The sequence below is a fragment of the Primulina eburnea genome, chromosome 6, assembly GCF_022965805.1.
Source record: "Primulina eburnea isolate SZY01 chromosome 6, ASM2296580v1, whole genome shotgun sequence".
Lineage (NCBI taxonomy): Eukaryota > Viridiplantae > Streptophyta > Magnoliopsida > Lamiales > Gesneriaceae > Primulina > Primulina eburnea.
In genome coordinates this window covers 17,645,914-17,660,118 of record NC_133106.1, presented here as the reverse complement: position 1 = coordinate 17,660,118, position 14,205 = coordinate 17,645,914, and the positions used below count along the sequence as shown (strand labels likewise).

At 37.9% G+C, this 14,205-nt stretch overlaps 1 non-coding gene across 1 annotated transcript; it reads right to left on the bottom strand.

The window, feature by feature from the left end:
• Window positions 1-13,840: 13,840 nt before the first annotated feature.
• LOC140835576 (small nucleolar RNA R71) lies at window positions 13,841-13,947 on the bottom strand. Its single transcript, XR_012118900.1, has one exon. It is a non-coding gene; the product is annotated as a small nucleolar RNA R71 (small nucleolar RNA).
• Between the last annotated feature and the right edge of the window lie 258 nt (window positions 13,948-14,205).

Sequence of the window (14,205 nt, the reverse complement as noted above, 5' to 3'; positions counted from 1 at the left end):
TTAAGTGGGGGAGAATGTAGTTCCTCGAATTCTACTAAGTTAATTAAACATGATTAAATGTCTTTAATTAAGTAAATCATGTGTTAATTGACATTGGAACCTCCATAGCTGATTTCAAAAGCCATACTTGATTTCTGAAGTCATGGCAACCTAGGTAGTGGCTGAACATACATGGCTGAGCCAAACGGGTTCTAGGGAATAAGTCCAAACTGGTGCTAGGGAATATGTCTGAACTGGGTTGTTGGTTAGGGTGCAAAGTTGGGGGTCAGGATAGTGAGCTGAGGTGTCCAGTAACGTGTCACAAATCGGGAAGGTGTCTTTGTGCATGTGGCCGAGTGGCAGGTGACCAGACATGTGTCGAAGTGCATGGCATTGTGTTGACACGTCCATGCATGAAAGTGCTCGAGAGTCCGGAACTGAGGTCTATAAATAGATCATGGGATCTCTCACTATGAAGGGGGTATTGTGTGTTCTAGCTATCTTAGAGAGCAGTCCGGGCAGGTCAGAGCAGTCCGGACAATCCGAGTAGAGCACAACAGTCCGGGCATGTCAGAGCAGACCATAGCAATCCGGGCAGGTCAGAGAAAGGCAGTCTGGACAGAGCAGACCATAACTGGTCCGGGCAGGTTAGAGCAGAGCAATTTGAACAGGACAGAAGTCCGAGCAGGGCAGCAAGGGAACAAAGCAGTCAGGGAACGAACTGTTCGAACTTGGATGGGTTGGACTTAGATCAGCGAGGCTGACGACCGACGAAGGTTTGGAATTGTATCATTATTATTTCATGATTATTTGATACTCTAGTTAAGCCTAGTAGATATGTTTTAGTGATGATTTTCACTTGATTAATGGGCTTGGGCTAGACCTGGTTGTTCTGGTTTTTTCTGTGGATTAGAATTTCAGTGATAGAGGTACGAAAGTACTATCCGAGATATCCTGATCATGTATACATTCTTATATGTGTTGCTTGATTATTTGCTGCATTGATATATATCATATGATGCATGCTATTATGTCATGCTTTATGATGGATGTTGCATTTTATGTTGAGCTGTATCTCCTTTGAGATCTAACATTTACTGTTGAGTTGTATCTCTTTCGAGATAAGCTATATCTTGTGGGGCTGCTCAGACATGTCTTTAGGGCGCATGGACATCGAGAGTACACAATGGTCGGGATGGATTCGGTGATCCGGAACATTTCAGGCCAACGTCTGATTTTGTAGTGGATGTAGTGACCCAGATGAGTACTGCGCGACACTATCCACTTGGCGCTTCTAGACTGAGCATGTTGAGATCCTTTGTGATTCATGTTTCTTGACCGCCCTGATATCATAGCATGTACATGTCATATAGGTTTGTATACTCATGCTTTTTTACTGGACGTTCTTATCGCTCACGTCCTCGGTTTTATTTATATTGGATAGCCCATTCCCAAGGGGAAGGCCTTAGGTTGGATGGCCTAAGCCCCATTGCTATCGATATAGCTGGTTCATCGTATCTGAATGTTGTATTTGAACTGTCACCGTTTAAATTGAATTTCTTGAAAAATATATGTTCATAAAATTAAATAACTCTGTTTAAAGATGTTCAAAAATCGAGCTAAGATAATAATAATAATAATAATAATAATAATAATAATAATAAAAAGAAGTTATGATTTGGATCAATTTTTAGTCAATCATGATTTATATTAGTTTTAAATCAATACAAACAAAAGAATTAGTTTAATTCAAGTTTTGATTAAAAATAAACATATTCGAGACAATATTTATATACAAATTTATATCATAAATTTTTCTAATTTAGGATGGTTTTTAGAAATATTATTTGATTCTTAATTTGTATTTTGTTATTAGTTAGTTCTGTAAAAAAATTAAATTACATGGCAAATTAAAATAAAATTTAAACATTGTAAAGTCCTAAAATTTTCAATTTTTTATAAGTTGCAAAATTTTGTAATTTTATTTTAATTTATGATATTTTACTTGTAATCATTATTATTCAAGATTAAATGATTGCTGATGAATTGTAAATAAACTTATATTTTAGTTATATGCACCAAATTAAATGAGCTTTTGTCGAATATGGATTAAAATTAAAGGATAGAAAAAGAAAAGGGTCGCCATAAATTATATAAATATTACGGTCAATGTTATAAGAAATATTTATTAGTCGTTTAAAGTAGGCCATTGTAAACGTTTTTCACGAGGTCTGCGATGTTTTTTTTTTTCTTTTACCCTTTTTAATCTCATATTGCTTCCCAAATTGTAAAATATTCAAATTTGGAATGTCAATTTTTTATTTATAAATAAAATATCTATAAATTCATATTTGATAAATTAACATTTTTTCTAAAATAATATTATTTTTCAGTCTCAATTTGGATCAATTTTATAAAGTAATATTTCGATTAAAAACATAACTAATACCCTCGTAAGAGCATTCGATATTCCGGGTCATCCATGACCCGGCTCTTACGGGGGTATCATCACCCATCTCTTAAATAGTCGGGCGAGAGTAATACTCGCTGTCTCGATCAGTCATGCTTGGATTCTCAAAGAAATAAAATCAATCTTGTTCTATAAAAGCATCGGAGCTTCATGTCTCCTAGAAATGAGATGAAATGCCGGAGTCTCGTGTCTCATGGACTTGAGATAAGATGCCGGGGCCTCGTGCCTCTCGGTCTTTGCATAAAATGTCGGGGCCTCATATCTCCCGGACTTAAGTATAAGATGCCGGGATCTCATGTCTCTCGGGCTTTAAAATAGATTTTCGGGGCCTCATATCTCCCGGACTTAGGAATGGTCGAGGTGCGGAGCCCCGAGCCAAGGTTTGAGAACCCTGGGCTTATACAATAACCAGGGTACAGAGTCCTGGGTCTTGGAGTGATCGAGGTACGGAGCCCCGAGCCAAGTTTGAGAACCCTGGGCTTATAAATAACCAAGGTGCAGAGCCTTAGGCCGGGGAACATGTTCTGGGACTAGGGAATGGTCGAGGTGCGGAGCCCCAAGCCAGGTTTGAGAACTCTGGGGTTATAAATAACCAAGGTGCGGAGCCTTGGGCCGGAAAGCATGTCTCGGGACTTGGGAATGGTCGAGGTACGGAGCCCCGAGCCAGGTTTGAGAACCTTCGACTTATAAATAACCAAGGTGCGGAGCCTTGGACTGGGGAGCATGTCCCGGGACATGGGAATGGTCGAGGTGCGGAGCCCCTGAGCCAGGTTTGAGAACCCTGGGCTTATAAATAACCAAGGTGCGTAGCCTTGTGCCGGGGAGCATGTCCCGGGACTTGAGAATGGTAGATGTGCGGAGCCCCGAGCCAGGTTTGAGAACCATGGGCTTATAAATAACCAAGGTGCGGAGCCTTGAGCCGTGGAGCATGTCCCGGGACTTGGGAATGGTTGAGATGCGGAGCCCCGAGCCAGGTTTGAGAACCCTGAGCTTATAAATAACCAAGGTGCGGAACCTTGGGCGGGGAGCATGTATCGGGACTTGGGAATGGTCGAGGTGCGGAGCCCCAAGCCAGGTTTGAGAACCCTGGGCTTATAAATAACCAAGGTGCGGAGCCTCGACCTTCATGAATGGTCGAGGTACGGAGCCTCGAGCCAGGGTATGGATCCCTGGACTTATAAATAACCAAGGTGCGGAGCCTTGGGCTAGGGAGCATGTCCCGGGACTTGGGAATGGTCGAGGTGCAGAGCCCCGAGCAAGGTTTGAGAACCCTGGGCTTATAAATAACAAAAGTGCGGAGCCTTGTGCCGGGGAGCATGTCCCGGGACTTGAGAATGGTAGAGGTGCGGAGCCCCGAGCCAGGTTTGAGAACCCTGGGCTTATAAATAACCAAGGTGCGGAGCCTTGGGCCGGGGAGCATGTCCCTAGACTTGGGAATGGTCGAGGTTGAAAGAGGATCGATTAAGGTGCCGGTAGCGCAACGGAAGTTTCAAAATTTGTTTTTCAACAAGAAAACCGAGCACCCTAAGCCTATAGTATGTAGCAAATACGAAAACACGAAATTTCATACATAGGGTGTCTAGAATTTTTACCTATCAATCACAAAGATTGATTTTGGCTCCAACTAAGTTTTAAACAACTTAGCTCTTGAACGTTGACAATCTACAAGCTTCACCTTTCTTTTGGACTTCTTTCTTCAAATTAGGTCCACCACTAACAAGGTAGATCCACCCTAATTTTGCACTAGAAAAATTAGCGCATTTTTCTTCGAGAAGTGTGTGCTTTCATCAACAAGTGAAGAAGCAAAAATTGGAGAGAATTAGACATCAAATTTTCGGCCATAAGGTGATGGGAGAGAAAGGAGAACAATTTTCTTGGTGGTTGAAAAAGTGTTGTGGTGTCCCAAAAGCATGCCATGCCCTGGACCTTGAAAAAGTTGTCTCTCAACCTTTCACCTTCTCATGCACATTCTATTTGGGCTTGTAACAATTATAAGCCCATGGACTTTTATTTAAATGTCTCAAACACATTTGAGCACATTTAAACTTTACTTGATTTTATTCAAGCCCACTAGTTTAAATAATTATTTCAATTGGGCTCTACAAGATCTAATGTGATTTAATTAATTCAACACTTGAATTAATTTAATTATTTGGACTCTACTAGGTCCACTAGTGTTCAATTAATTCAACACTTGAATTAATTTAATTTAGTCCATAATAATGTTTATTAAAATCACAATTTTCAAATACATTATTTGTTTGGCCAACTTTTAATTTAGGAACACTTTCTCAAATTAAAATTTGCATTCTCCTTATAGAAGTCATACTTCTATTTTTATTTATGCTTATAAACTCTTTTATAAGCCGTTCAACACATTGAACTATTTACTTCTCAACGGGATCTAAAAAGTTAGCACTTGTGTGACCCTCAATGGTTCATTGATACTACTTGCTGTGGGTTTACATCTCCATGTGATTCGGACTAAACATGTCCTTATACGAGCATACCCCAATTGATACATTCTTAATTATCGACTCTTTGATAACAAGAACGTTAGAACTCAAGTCTGATAGTACCCAACCAATCATGTTAAACGCCTAGCAGCATCGCTTACATGATTCCCTAGGTATCAAATGATAGTGCCTGCAAGAACCATTCAATTATGGTTAGCGTACAGTACGGTCCCTTCAACTCATATATCCCGACCGATTCGATAACCATTGGTAAATCGAGAGTTGTCAATGAATCGATACTATGTGTCATGTTGTAGTTGTATCGATGGTGTAATCTATGAAACCCCTTTCATAATTACCACCATATTCTGATCAGAGATTTCATACTACATATACATGAGATCACATAGGATATCCATACCCGAAGGTAAGCGGTGAATCCTCGACTACAATGCATCGACTCCTATATGTTTCGACAAAATACCCAACCTTGCCATCTGATGACCCCTTGAGAGTCGGTAAACAAGTCAAAGTGTAATGCTAGCACATAGAGTCTCAATGTTGTCCCGGGTCATAAGGACTAATGGTGTACAACCATAAACTAGGACGTTTCCACTCGATAAGTGAGAACCAGTTGAAAAGTCCTTTATGGAGGGTTGTTCAGTGCACTCTACCAGGAGCACATTCTCGGACATCACAATGTCCCATACCAATGAAACATGGTACTCATATCGCAGATACTACTCTCGAACTCGGGAGGCCTATATCCTTTTTAGAATATACAGTATTCCAAATATGAGTTTCATGATGATCATCATATGAGCATCTCATATTCTTTCTACTATTTGTATATTCAAGGGCTTTATCTATGCAACTAGCATGTATATTCAGATAAATATGTGCCCAAATAATAATTTGAAATATTATTAAAATAAAGATTGTTTATACGTAGAGTTTCATTGTGAACACTCGGCCAACACTTGGCTCGACGTGCACCTACTCTAACAGAGGTACGGAGCCCCGAGCCAGGTTTGAGAACCCTTGGCTTATAAATAACCAAGGTGCGGAGCCTTGGCCTTCATGAATGGTCGAGGTACGGAGCCCCGAGCCAGGTTTGAGAACCCTGGGCTTATAAATAACTAAGGTGTGGAGCCTTGGCCTTCATGAATGGTCGAGGTACGGATCTCTGGACTTAATAGTAAGATGTCGGGGCCTCATGTCTCCCGGACTTCAAATAAGATACCGAGGCCTCATACCTCCCGGGCTTCAGATAAGATGCCGGGGCCTCATGTCTCCCGGACTTTAAATATGATGCCGGGACCTCGTGTCTCCCGGACTTAAAATATTTTTGCTTCTCCTGCTATTTTAGTTTTATTAAAAACCAAATCACTAACCTGGAAATACTGAATCCGAATTCATTTTCGATAGAGTGAAATTGTATATTTGAGCTAGATTACAGATGTATGCTACTGAGTACATAGCAAATACTCTTGCATGTCAATCCGGAATAGCTGCTGAGCTTCGAGCTCATATGAAATCCTCATATAAGATCTGAGTGCCGAGCTGGTCGGACTTAGTTCTGAATGGAAACCATATCTACGTCTTGAACTCAATTTCCCACAGACGGCGCCAATGATGCGATCCTTGTGAAATGAGTGAGCCGGGTGCTCCACCGGATCTGCTATCAATAATGTTGTTCAGGAAAATGAGCATTGTAGATGGATCTGTGAGCTATAGCTTCCACTGTGACCTGTAGACAAGGAGATGAACTCGTGAATGGGTGCCAGAGGGGTGTTCAGCGTGGCCACTCCGATGCTTAAGTTATCAGGTTGAAGATGATAACCAGTGTAGCTTAGATAAAAGTAAAGGCTACTGGTGTAAATATGTGTGTTAACATATGTGTTGGTGAATGAATCATTCTCCAGAACTAGAGAAGAGAAGAAGAGGAAAACCGAAGTCCCCCAAATGAATTACATACCTGCTATTATAGGAAGGAAAATCAAGGATTACCTCGATTTACACATACACCTACCACTCATAGCCTTTGATGTTGACTTTCTGTCAAACCACCTTATTTTCCCATCGTGTCACATCAATAGGATTCTGTTATGCACGTTTCTCGATACAAGATCTTATCTTCTGAACCACTCGAGTGCGGCACTGTTATCGAGGTGCCTGGGTAGAATGCCTCCCGGGAGATTTATACAAGAGCACGGGCCTATGACTGCCCGGAGAGTAGAGCATGGGCTTGCACCTGCCCGACTCCGGAAGAATCCATCTGCAGACTCACTCGGATTTGGGAATCCATTCGATATTCCGGGTCATCCATGACCCGAGCTCTTACTTTAATAATGGAATTTTTACGATGGGGTTTTAAATCAGTTTTCCTTAAATTTACTAGTAGGGAAATCCAGTGAATAACTTTTGAAAATGTTGTGATTGACTAAGAATAGTTATTGGTTGAAATTTGTAAGTTAATATTTTTAATGACAAGAATTTATCAACCCACTTATGGTCATTAGAAGAATATACCCAACAGTTTGGTGCTACCAAAAAAAAAAGTTAACTGAAACTGTTTGAACAATGAAAATTACAAGGCTAATCTAATAGTTAGGCTATCAAACTGAATTAGTCAATGCACAAAATATATTTATGGATGTTTGGAGACTGAATAACTCCTACATCACCCTTATTCTACTCAAGAAGGATTCTACTTGAAAAATTTGATAATTACAACCAATTTGCAATCACATACTTCAACAATACTTATCTCTTGCCTACTGAAACTCCTAGATTACTTCATACTTTAAACAGAATGACCAGTAAAATTTTTACTGCCAATTACAAATATCTCATAAAAGAATAATTTAGCACGAATTGATCATCAATGATTAGATAGAAACTCTCAAGTGTGATGTGAAAAAATATTTGATCAGTTAGACTCTTAAGAACTTGTTACTCGGGATAATGCACGTAAATTAGAAGTTCTAGGAGAGTTTGAAAGTTCTTTCAACTGATCTATATCTAGGCTTCGATCCTAACGGTCGAATTTTCAATCTGATAACAGTTTCCAAATAGTTGTTGTGACATGTCATCAAATTTTCTGATAGATAGTTGTACAGTTTGAATAGTGCACATGGATTCTGACATTCAACATAAAAAAATCTGATAATACAGAAAATTTTATCAGAAATTTCAGTTGGGCTTTGATCATTAACAAGGAATAATCCAGTTTGATTCAGAGGATGTCAGTTGAAAAGCCTGGTTGATTCAGTTTGGTAGAATCATTAGTGATAATTGAACCAGTGGTCTTCGATAATTATTCTATCTTTCAATACTTACGTCCTTTGATCGGTTGGGCTCCAAGATAAGTTTGCTCGGAAAATAATAACTTAATAAAGAATATTCAGTTTCAATTAATGAGTTTAGTTCGGCTAAGTTATATTAATTTTTCTTTAATTCTGTAGCCTTTGTTAATCCACAAATATTGAATTGATCTAACAGAATTAAGTGTCATAAAGCTAAATTAAGAATCAAGAATTAAGTGTGAAAAGAATTTATTAGTCAAGTGATCGATTCTAAAGATACATTGGTCCCAAAGCTATATAGCCGGAAATACATTTGAAGCCTGTTGCGTATTTTCACTACCGCAAGTATACAGTGTCAAGTTTTAGTACTGGTTTGAGTACAGATATCAATTCCACGAAGAGTAATTATTTAAGATTGTATATTAATTATCATAATTGACATAGCTCAACTTTATTTAGACAAATCGAATAGTTGGTTTATAATCAATTCAACTAAAATAACAATTCCTATAATTATAACACGCCGTAGAATTTCAATGAGTAAAGCAATCTAGAGATATGATTTCGTCGAGTCTCCCCTATGCTAAATTAATATTGACTAACATTTAATTAAATAACACCATTTATTAACCAAGAACTCACAATATTTTCTATTCCCTCCGTCGAGTGATAAATAGAAATGTATTACATATTATCGATTTTAATATGTCTATTCAAAATCATGTAACATGTAATAAAGCACACAAGGTCCTATAATGGATTCACAAAAGTTATACGTCTTTTGCACGTTATAAACTTCTGATGATGCGATTTCCCATGTCCTAATTTCGATCACCTCTCTCGAGTGTTAGATCTCAATTATTAAATCAGTTGAATTATGGACAGTAATCCATAAACATTAAAGACAAGAAATCAGTAAATAAACACGATGAATTAAATTAATGAAATTTCAAAACGTCAATAACATAGGTTTGACCACGACTACGTCAATCTCTAGAAAATAAAATTTGTTCATGCTCGAATCTAGATCACAACGAAACCTGTTTATGATCATTAAAACGTAAAACAAAGAACCGAATTAGAAACGTGTTGAAGGGAGATAAAAGTGCGTCTCCGTGTCCGGATTTAGCGTCTCCAGTCTCCGTTCTTCGCGTTCCGTTGTTGGATCTCGTTTTCCCCTTGCACTCTCTGATGGCGGCTGTGTGTAAAAATTTTGGAATCCCTAAAAAGAACACGCCGAAGCCTATTTATTTCTGAAAGCTCGAGCCGCGCGCATATGCGCGCCATGAGCGGCGCATATGCGCGTTGCTCTCTGGATGTCGCCTGTTGTCTCTCACGCATATGCGCGGCTTGAGTGGCGCATATGCGCGAGACTCACTGTATGGGTCGAGCATGTGCGCGGCTTTGGGGGCGCATGTGCGCCGATCTTTCTGCCAGTTGCGCGCATGTGCGCAGGAATAAGTCGCGCATATGCGCGGGGCTTACTGCATTCCACCTTCGGGGCATTGCTCACACTTCTTCTCTTAGGCGCCATTTTAGCTCGTTTTCACGCACGTGTTGTATCCGCACCTAGATTCCTGCAATTACACCAAAAAACAACAAAAGCGCGTAATTCCGCCCAAAAAGACTAACAATCTATATGAAGTATAAGAATAATTTAAGTGCATAAAATGCACTTATCAAAGCCAAAAATGATGAACCAATGCAATGACATAATCAACTAATCGTTGATACGAAAGGAAAAAAATTATTCAATGTGGTTATAAAGAAAGTGAGACAAGAGATTCCTCCTAGGAAAAAATTTACGTGAGACGGTTTCACGAGTCGTATTTTGTAAGATGGATCTCTTATTTGGGTCATCCGTGAAAAAGTATTACTTTTTATGCTAAGAATATTATTTTTTATTGTGAATATCGGTAGGGTTGACCCGTCTGACAGATAAAGATTCGTGAGACCGTCTCACAAGAGACTTACTAATATATGATAAATATGTATTAAGTAAGTCTCGTGTGAAACAATCTTATAGTTCTGCTTATCAATCTTCATTAGATCATCATATATAATTCGCGCTAATTGTGTACCAATTAGTTGTTGTACATTATCTCAAAATTCTCATCAATTCTTTTATTTGATGAAGAAGAGCGGTTATAGAAGATATCTATATACATACAGACTAACATGATAATTTATTACTCTAATTATTTATATGATTAAGTCCAACGTTAAATTAAACAATGATACATAATTAATTAATATGTTATATTTGGGGACAAACGATATCGTAGCACTCCACATATTTTTTAAGATAAAGAATGAATTTGTAATATGATCCATATAAATGTGCGCCAGCTTACAGCATTCATACAAAATAAAAAAAAAACGTGGTACTTTGTTTGTGCCCAAGTTGTCATAATTGTTCAGCCATAATTTCAGCCAACAACTTGAACTAATAATGTGAATATAATAATAATAAAATTTAAAATATATCAATTCAATTATTATTTTTTCCATGTCGTGTAGGGACTGATCACAATAGTTATCAATTCAATTGGTCATATTTAACACATTGTGAGTTTGTGATTGGCTATTGATATTCAATTATTTGGAGTGACATTTTTTGAACTTATATATAATTATTAGTCAAGCAAGTGGGCCAAATTTTTTTATTTAGATATTCACATTTTTCCCCCGGAACAGAAACAATCACCAACTAAGGTTCTAGATTTTCTATATTTTCCTTTATATTCCATTTTAATAGTTTTGATTATATCATGTTATAAACTTAATAAAGAATTAGATAAAAAGAGATAAAGAGAATAAAATATGAAGGCAAAAACTTATGTGAGATGGTCTCATGGGTCGTAATTGTGAGACAGATATCTTATCTGGGTCACTCATGAAAAAATATTACTTTTTATGCTAAGAGTATTACTTTTTATTGTGAATATGAGTAGGGTTGACCCGTTTCACAGGTTATGATCTGTGAGACGGTCTCACATGAGACTCATTCAAATATAAGAGAACGAAATGAATTTTATATCAATAAACACCTTATTTACAAGATAATGGGATGTACATTATACAAAATTTATCAATCAAATCAATTACTTATTTTAACAATCGATTATATATTATAATGACCCTCTTAGATGATTGATGAATAATCCAAAATTGTCTCGGTAAAATCTTGATAGTAGAATTGAGTGGAAAAAATCTCAATGAAGGAAAAGTGTATCACAATATTTATTATCCCTGATTCAATCATCATATATCTTTTAATTGATGTATCCCTATCTTGTGCACCGATTTCTTGAATGTGGACGTCGGTTATGTTTTTGTGAATAAATCAGCTACATTTTCACTTGAACAAACTTGTTAAACATCAATATCACATTCCTTCTGAAGTTGATGGGTGTAGAAGAACTTTAGTTAAATATGCTTCATTCGAACGCCTTTAATATATATTCTCTTTAATTGTGCAATTCAAGCAGCATTCTCTTCGAATATAGCCTGTAGGTATTTTTTGTCGTTGGTAGTCCGCAGGATTCTTGAGTATATTATTGATATAGATCGATTTTACGTGTTATTCATATTATGTGATAACTCATTGTGTTGCACATATCGTTTAGATTGAATGCATTTTGTGACTGTTTTGGCATATATTATGTTTTCTTGTTGCTCATATGTCTCGTGGGTGAAAATGCAGGAAATTCGTGAATAAACTGAAGAAAATTGCTCAATGTGCGAGAGACCTCCGCCCGGTCCTACACTTTCATCTGCCCGGGCGCCTGCAAGGTGTGAAAATTTAGAAGATGTGCAAAAGCTATCCGCCCGGGCGGAGACTTATGTCCACCCAGGCGCGTCGAGGAGAAAATAGAAGGAGATATGTGACAGCCATCCACTCGGTCGGAAACTTATGTCCGCCCGGGCACGGTTGTTTTTTTTCTGGAAAGATTTTTGGCCGATTTCTTCCCTTATTTCTGGATAGGGAATGATATGGTAAGGGGATTTCGGCGAGTTTTGGAGGATTCAGACAGAATTTTCGAAGCAAGGAGTAGAAAAGAAGAAAAAAAGAGCTTGGAAGCAAGATCTTGAGTTGAAGATTATCGAGATTCCGGGCACTATTCTTTCCGTTTTTCGTTAGATCTAGTATTTCTAATTTAGAATTTATTGTTTAAACATTGTGTTGTTTATTTTTACTATGAATTCTAGTAACTAAGCTTACATATTTGTTGGGATTTAAGGGGTATCTACCCTGAACGTTGATTTAATTAATTCACGTGTTGATTGTTGATTTATTCTTGAATATGCTATTGTTTTATCATGTTGTTAAAGCGTAGCTAACTTTAACAACGAGATTATATTGCGAGTGAATTCGAGAGAATAGTTTGTGATAGGAACGAGTAGCATAGTCCGTGGATTTACAATTTACATAGAAATATGAAATTGGATACACGCTGACAGTCATAGTACGGTAGGACGAAAACTAGGGGATTTCAAAGATCGATATGCGATTCACTCTTGATAAATAATTAAAGAAATTTAATTACTTCATTGAGTAGAATTAGTTTGGCATAGCTCGAGAGGGCATGTTCAGTTGAATAGGAAATCCTATCGGAAGCGTAGATCACTATCGAATGAATTAAGTAAATAACGAGGGGTAGGTGAACTGAAATTCCCAAAAAATTCAGTTTTCATTGAATTTTAATTAACAATTCTAGATTTTCTATCTCATTATTTGATTCTTAAAATTTATCATTGAGTTTTTATTTGAGTATAGTAGTAGAAAACAATCATCCAAATTTCGTTGCTAAATATTTAACAATTGGAAATAATAATTACAAAATACAGTCTCCAGTAGAACGATACTCGTACTCTAGTACATTATATTATAACTTGACATCGTGCACTTGTGATTATTTCGAGCTTAAATATTATTATTTTTGGCCAAGCATTTTACAGTGCAAGTTTTGCTCGATCAAGTTTTTGGCGCCGTTGCTGGGGACTGTTCATTCACAATTTTATTTTTAGTTAATTTCTTTAGCATTGTTTTATTTTTTTGAGCTAACAATCCATATTCTGTTTCAGATATATTTTCCAGTGCATGCCAAGTCACTTGACGTGGAGCTTGAGCAGTTGACCCAGAAATTGAAATAACTTTCTGCAGAAGAAGACAACAGCAGAGACTGAAGGAACTGGTGGAGAGGCACGAGCATGAGGAGGAACACCATCAAGATAGACATGTTGAGGTGCGACGCCGCATACCGATGCTAGAGTATGCCCAGCCTTCTTTGGATGGTGTACGCCCTAGCATTGTGAGGCCTATTGTGCGGGCAAACCACTTCAAAATCAAGCCACCTATAATTCAGATGATTCGGAATAAGGTCCAGTTTGGAGGATCTGCATTAGACGATCCCAAACACGCACATAACAGATTTTCTTAAAATTTGCGATACTTTTAAAGTAAATGGAGTTTCTGATGATGCTGTTAGGTTGCGTTTATTTCTTTCTCCTTACGTGACAAAGCTAAAGCATGGTTAAATTGTTTTCCTGTAGGTTCGATCACCACATGGAAGGACATGGCGAAAGCATTTCTCATTAAATAGTTTCCTCCATCTAATACATGAAGCTGCGGGCAGACATCACCTACATTTTCTCAATTCGAGCAGGGGTCTTTATATGATGCATGAGAGCGCTTCAAAGATTTATTACGGAGATGCCCTCATCACGAACTGCCACTTGGGTTGGTCGTTCAAACCTTTTATTATGGCTTACTCACTCCTAATCGTACTATGATAGATGATGCTGCTTGGAGAAAATGGCTGCTAGCAGCTATCATCATCAATCTGGAAGGAACAACCAGCGGAGAAGTGCAGAATTTCACCAGGATAACTGACTTTTCTGCTATTACTGCGTAACTTGATGTCTTGAACAGGAAATTGGACAGCTTGAATATGGGTGGCACGACTATGCGTCTTCAAGAGATATTCTG